Source organism: Bufo gargarizans, chromosome 7 (genome assembly GCF_014858855.1).
Source record: "Bufo gargarizans isolate SCDJY-AF-19 chromosome 7, ASM1485885v1, whole genome shotgun sequence".
Classification (NCBI taxonomy): domain Eukaryota; kingdom Metazoa; phylum Chordata; class Amphibia; order Anura; family Bufonidae; genus Bufo; species Bufo gargarizans.
The window spans coordinates 165,071,422-165,077,472 of NC_058086.1; positions in this window are offsets into that span (position 1 = coordinate 165,071,422).

The window sequence follows — 6,051 nt, forward strand, 5'->3', positions numbered from 1 at the left end:
TCACGGATGGTGTTGCAGAAAGCTGGAACTTATAAATAAACATCCGACTGGCTTGATCCCAAACTAAGTGAGCCCTATAAAACCCCTAGAGCTCTCCCTGACTGCTATGCCCATGCAAAGGTCTTTATGGTAGACGATTGCATGCCCACGTACCTAATACTGTGCAACACCTGAAAATCCTATAATAGTGAGGGGACACAACTTAATACGGACGGAGTCAGGGTCACCTAGAATCAAGCCAGCAAGGAAACACAAATAAAGGAAAAAGACTTATCTGAGGAATCAGCAGTAGCAGCCTCCAGCAGTGAATACCGTATTTATCGGCGTATAACACGCACAGGCGTATAACACGCACCTTCATTTTAAGAGGGAAATTTCAGGAAAAAAATTTAATATTAAATAAAGAACTTTGAAGCAAAATAAGGGTAGCTCAGAACTTTTTTTTATTAATATTATTAGCACTTATAAGGTAAATAATGTAAAAGGATGACACTTTACATAAGTGTCATCTACAGATCCCCCATCAGATGGATCAGTGTGGAGAGAGGAGGCGGGGACACTCATGGCGGGGCCCGATGCAGTGACTCTACTCTAATACACCGGGCCCCGCAACAGTTAAACATTCAATCTGATCTCTTGTAGACGCGCTGTACGGTACTTACTGTAGTACCGGAGGTATAACATTAAGACGGCGCAGACCGGCATCTCCCTCGGTCATGCGCCGCCTGTCTCAGCTCCCTTCTGATGCGCTGCCTGCCCCAGCTCCCTCCTCATGCGCCGCCTGCCCCAGCTCCCTCCTCATGCGCCGCCTGCCTGCTTATCTCACTTTATGAATGAACAGGCAGGCGGCGCATGACAGAGTGAGCTGGGACAGGCGGCGCATGAGGAGGGAGCTGCGGCAGGCGCTGCGCCGTCTTAATGTTATACCTCCGGTATGTAAAAACATGGCTTCTTAACATTATATCGGCGTATACATCATTTGCCCCCTATTTTCAGGGGGAAAAAGTGCGTGTTATACGCCGATAAATACGGTAACTCATCCAGGAAGAAGTATAAACCGCAAAGTGAGGCAGTATGGGAGGGAATATAAAGGGAGACAATTAGTGTAAATAGGTGACAGCTGGGAGAAGGAAAGAAGATGACAAAGTGTAACCAAAACAAAGAACTTCATGCAGGTAGAGAAGAACGTCTAACAGACCTTCTCACAGAACTGGCGGTGACACTTCACCAGTGTAAAACGTAACATTTACTTATGATCATTAAAACTCACCCAGATTGTGTCCATAAAAAGCAATTGATGATGTACATCGATCGTTACTTTGATTTGCCTCTCCTGCTGTTATTCCAATTTTATATATAAGGCCATATTATTACTATTAGCATTTAACTGGTCTGCGGGATGCTTTAAGAGGGTCCTATTAATACCAGCATTGTGGACATTGGGTGTGTGATGCAGATGCATTATATTTGATCCTACATTTGTGGGAATGGTTATTCTATGGCTTTTTGCCCATGAGATTTACTATTGTCATACGAGCACTATTACAATAGTTTAATCTGATTCGCACACATATTATTGCCTCCATTTTTGTATTGTTTGCTTTTTGGAGTTTTTTTTGTTATATGTGGTCCCCTTATGAATTGACCCCAGAGAACAGTTAAAAAAAAACGCATCTGGACAAAGTTATCATTCCTGGGACATATGGTATGTGCTTCTTTTTTCCACTGGCGATCAAACTTGGACGCCACTGGTTTATTTTGGAGCATATACAGTATGTATTATGTGCGATTATTTATTTATGTTATAACTTTATTATTTTCTGATACATGCATTGACCAATGACATTACCGTTCGACTGTAGTCATAATAGGTCTCTTCTCGGGTGGCGGTATCTTTTCCTTATCAGGGACATATAGGGTCTACCAGGAGGTCATTCCATTTTGCTAGGCAGTGCTTGTAGCTTCATAGGGCAAGTGTGAGGGTGAGATATTTTTCCTTTCCTTGTCCTGCCCCCCCTCATTGTCAATTGCTTTTATGGGCACAATCTGGGTGGCTATGCGCAACAGGAGCAGGGCCCCCTTTAAAAATTTCCACCACCACTCGTCGCTTGCTGCAGTAATCATTCTCCCTCCAGCCAAGTTGGGAATGTATTGTTTATCACTTGAGGACCGCACATCAGCATTTATATACCCCATGGTACCCTAAATATATGGCGGCTTTACAACCAAGGTCTAATTTGCATATATACAGGCACAAATGGTTAACAACCCCACATCATCATATTACCCTTAAGCTGTTCATAATCACATCACCATGAACTCCCATAAATAGGATTATTGTGTGGTGGAAATGGATACATAATTTCCGCTGATTCTAATGCATCTACTTAGCAGACAGTAAAATAAAAAAATAAAAAACGTTAGCTGCATCCAAACTAAATAAATTTCCCCCAAATAAATAAGCCATTCATTACCCAGGAGTCCCGTGGAAGGCCTTGGTTCGTGTCCATACATTGTACTTTCTCCTTTTGTCGAAATCCAATACATAAATGCAAATAAATCCTGAATGTTTAGTGTGTGAAGCAGTTACCCGAGAGAAACCTAACACCGACCCGCATGATATGTTGCCTTTATCATGGAGACTCTTGTTTTCATTCCTATAGCAATCCTGGAATAAGCGCAGGAAGTAATATCGCCAGGAAAGATTGGGGTTAAATGTTCAGGTCTCACACATATTCATCCATATTTATACTGAAGGGGAATGGGTTCCAAAAATAACAATGCTCCTGACAGTCTAAGCCCATCAGACTTCGAGAGTATTGAAATGGTTGAGTGGAACTTGAGTGGGTTCTTCAAATCTGGCTATTTCTATTGTATAAACATTACGGCCCCCGAGTCTTCCTTGGATATCGCATGGCAGGCGGACCAGACGTAGGCCTGGGAGATATGGAAATAAAATGTGAGTTTGCTCTTTCATGGTATTCATGTTATCGCGGGCACCTTTTCATAAAAATGTGTGCCCATTAGTCACTGGCCACCCACTGAGGAGTGGTTCTCCCGTGTAAGGTAGCAGTCCACATCTCAGTGACCCACAGAGGCCCTTATAAGTACTATTGTGCATTTCAGGGTTCATGGTGCAAGGGTTTATCCAAGAGCTATAATGCCCCCCCCCCCCCACATCCGGCATTGGGGGGGCAGCCAATAGCAGGCCAGAACGGGAACAAGCCTCCCTAGCGTCACCCCGGGAGATGTAGCGGTGGCCGTTCCAACATCAGAAGCGACGCGGGTGCCAGGGAGTGAGGTAAGTACTATCTGTGTGAGGGGCCTGGGCATATGGGGGGGGGGGGGGGGTGCGGCATTATATATCTTGGATAACCCCTTTAACCTTGTGGATTTGATCTGGTAGTGAGTATCTCCTACCCTGACTGGTGGAGGCGTAGCTCTCTACCCAACTAGAGAAGATATGTGAAACTCGGGCATAAACCACTCTCATGATTGATGTTCCCAGCCTCAGTTCATGACCGCTCCGCCATTGAGACTAAATGTCAGGTAACGAACAAGTAAAGTTCAACTTGATCACATTCAGGTGTTAGGCATATTTTTATTATCGGGACAGTAATAAAACAACTCATAAAGTGTCGTCCTTTAACACTCAGGAGAAGAAAACCCCCAGTGAAACCATAGGGAGCCTTGGTTGAAGGACTGCCCCTCCCAAGGGCAAGGGGATAGAAAGCCAACGTAGTATGATGAAGCTGCTGCAGAATATTCAGTTGTTCTGTGAATGGATCTGACTGTGAGAAGCCTTTTAAGTGGTAATTACAGATACCAAGCCCGGAATCTGCCTCTTTATGCAGCATATAATATATCTGACTGCATAAAATCTGGTAACGTCAGGGTCAGTGGTGAGAACAGAGACCGAGCCCAGAATCTACCTTTTGATGCAGCAAATAAAATATATCTGACTGTGGAAAGTTCGGTGACGCAATGTCCAGTGGTGAGAATAGAGACTGTAACGGATCTCCTGGCACCCCAACTGGGTACCTCCGTTGATGGATGCTCCTAGTGCTTTCTGAGGGCTCCAAGCACTCCACTTGACACCGTAAGCACTGCCGACCCCACGAACCGCCGCAGCTTGGTTGGGGTCTTGCCGTCTCCTACCCACCCTGGACCTACGACAAGGCACAAGTGGCTGAACCTCTCTTCCTTCAGACTTTAGGTGTGGCTTAAAGGATAACTGTCGTATATATTTTTTGGGGAGTACTGGATTGTGGGGATTAATATCACCTTGGTGGCACTATTTAAACTTTTCACTGTGTACTCAATTACCCCCTAATTCCACATTTTCGTTCCCTGTACTGCCTACCTTTACCTGTGCTTAAAATAAGGTTGCTAGGCATGGTCCGTCTATGTGTTGCTAGGCATGGTCCGTCTATGTGTTGCTAGGCATGGTCCGTCTATGTGTTGCTAGGCATGGTTCGTCTATGTGTTGCTTGGCATGGTCCGTCTATGTGTTGCTAGGCATGGTCCGTCTATGTGTTGCTAGGCATGGTCCGTCTATGTGTTGCTAGGCATGGTCCGTCTATGTGTTGCTAGGCATGGTCCGTCTATGTGTTGCTAGGCATGGTCCGTCTATGTGTTGCTAGGCATGGTTCGTCTATGTGTTGCTTGGCATGGTCCGTCTATGTGTTGCTAGGCATGGTCCGTCTATGTGTTGCTAGGCATGGTCCGTCTATGTGTTGCTAGGCATGGTCCGTCTATGTGTTGCTAGGCATGGTCCGTCTATGTGTTGCTAGGCATGGTCTGTCTATGTGTTGCTAGGCATGGTTCGTCTATGTGTTGCTAGGCATGGTCCGTCTATGTGTTGCTAGGCATGGTCCGTCTATCTGTTGAAGGACGGAGGACGCAGAAGCAGGCTGCGTGCAAGGTCAGATAACAGACAGCCAGGGACTGTAAGTAAATGAGTAAAGCCAGGTCCTCCCCAGCAGCTGATAACAGTGCCTGCGCTGTGTGCACTTCTCCCTGTCCCTGCGCTTGGCAGACGCTCCCTCACTCAGCAGAGCTGGAGAATGCAGAGTTGGAGCAGCGCAGAGCAGGGAAGGGAGATCTGCCGTCTGCTCAGTGTATAAATGAAAGCAACATGTGGTAAGAGGACCCCTTTGTGCTGCAGGAGATTAACACTTTGGGGGGAGGGCTCTGGTTACTGACACTTTTGGGGGGCTATTGTTACTGGCTAGTGAGGGCAGGCGGGATTAGCCTCAGGGTGAGGGCAGTGGCGGCCATCTTAACTGAATAGTGAAATTGCAGTTTTATGCAGACTGGTTGCTAAGGGCAGAATCTTATTAAATATGGGGTAAGTCAGTCTAATAGTAGCTGATTCTGGAATATCATGTTAATAGTAACTACATATATGAAAATTGAAATTGGGGTCTAAATGTGACAGTTATCCTTGTGAAAGGTGGCAACCCTAGCGATCAGCGATAACACCGATCACAGACATTTCACCCCTCAGATGCTGAAGTGGTCAATAATAACAAAGGTTTCTGCCATAGTATACATGGCAAAACCCTCTGTGTGAACATACCCTTAGAAAAACATTCAGGAGAACGTCCCTCCATTTACATTTATTGGGACACCATCGACAATGCTAATTTGTATGATGGTGTGATCGGTTCACAGGGGAGGGCGCCCTACTGAGAACTAAGGAGCCAAGTTATGTAAATCTCAGTTGCATTCAGTGCAACCCTAATACTTTTTCCTCCACATAAACAAGAACTGTCATTAAAAATGCCACAGAGGTTTTCTCAGCGCTTGTGTTACGCCATGTTTCACCTCATGACAGAAAGCAGCTGTATGTGCAAATAGTGCAATGATAAATATACATTTATTTCCTTTTATTCTTTATTATGTTTAGCACAGGCCCAGACACAACCGGGTCAGTGACACCTGAGGAGACATTTAGGCCGTTGACTCCCGCAGGCCTCGTTGCTAAGGCCGGTGGAAGCCTCTAGTAACGCAAGCGGAAGCGGCTCCCTGACACATAGATTGACACTT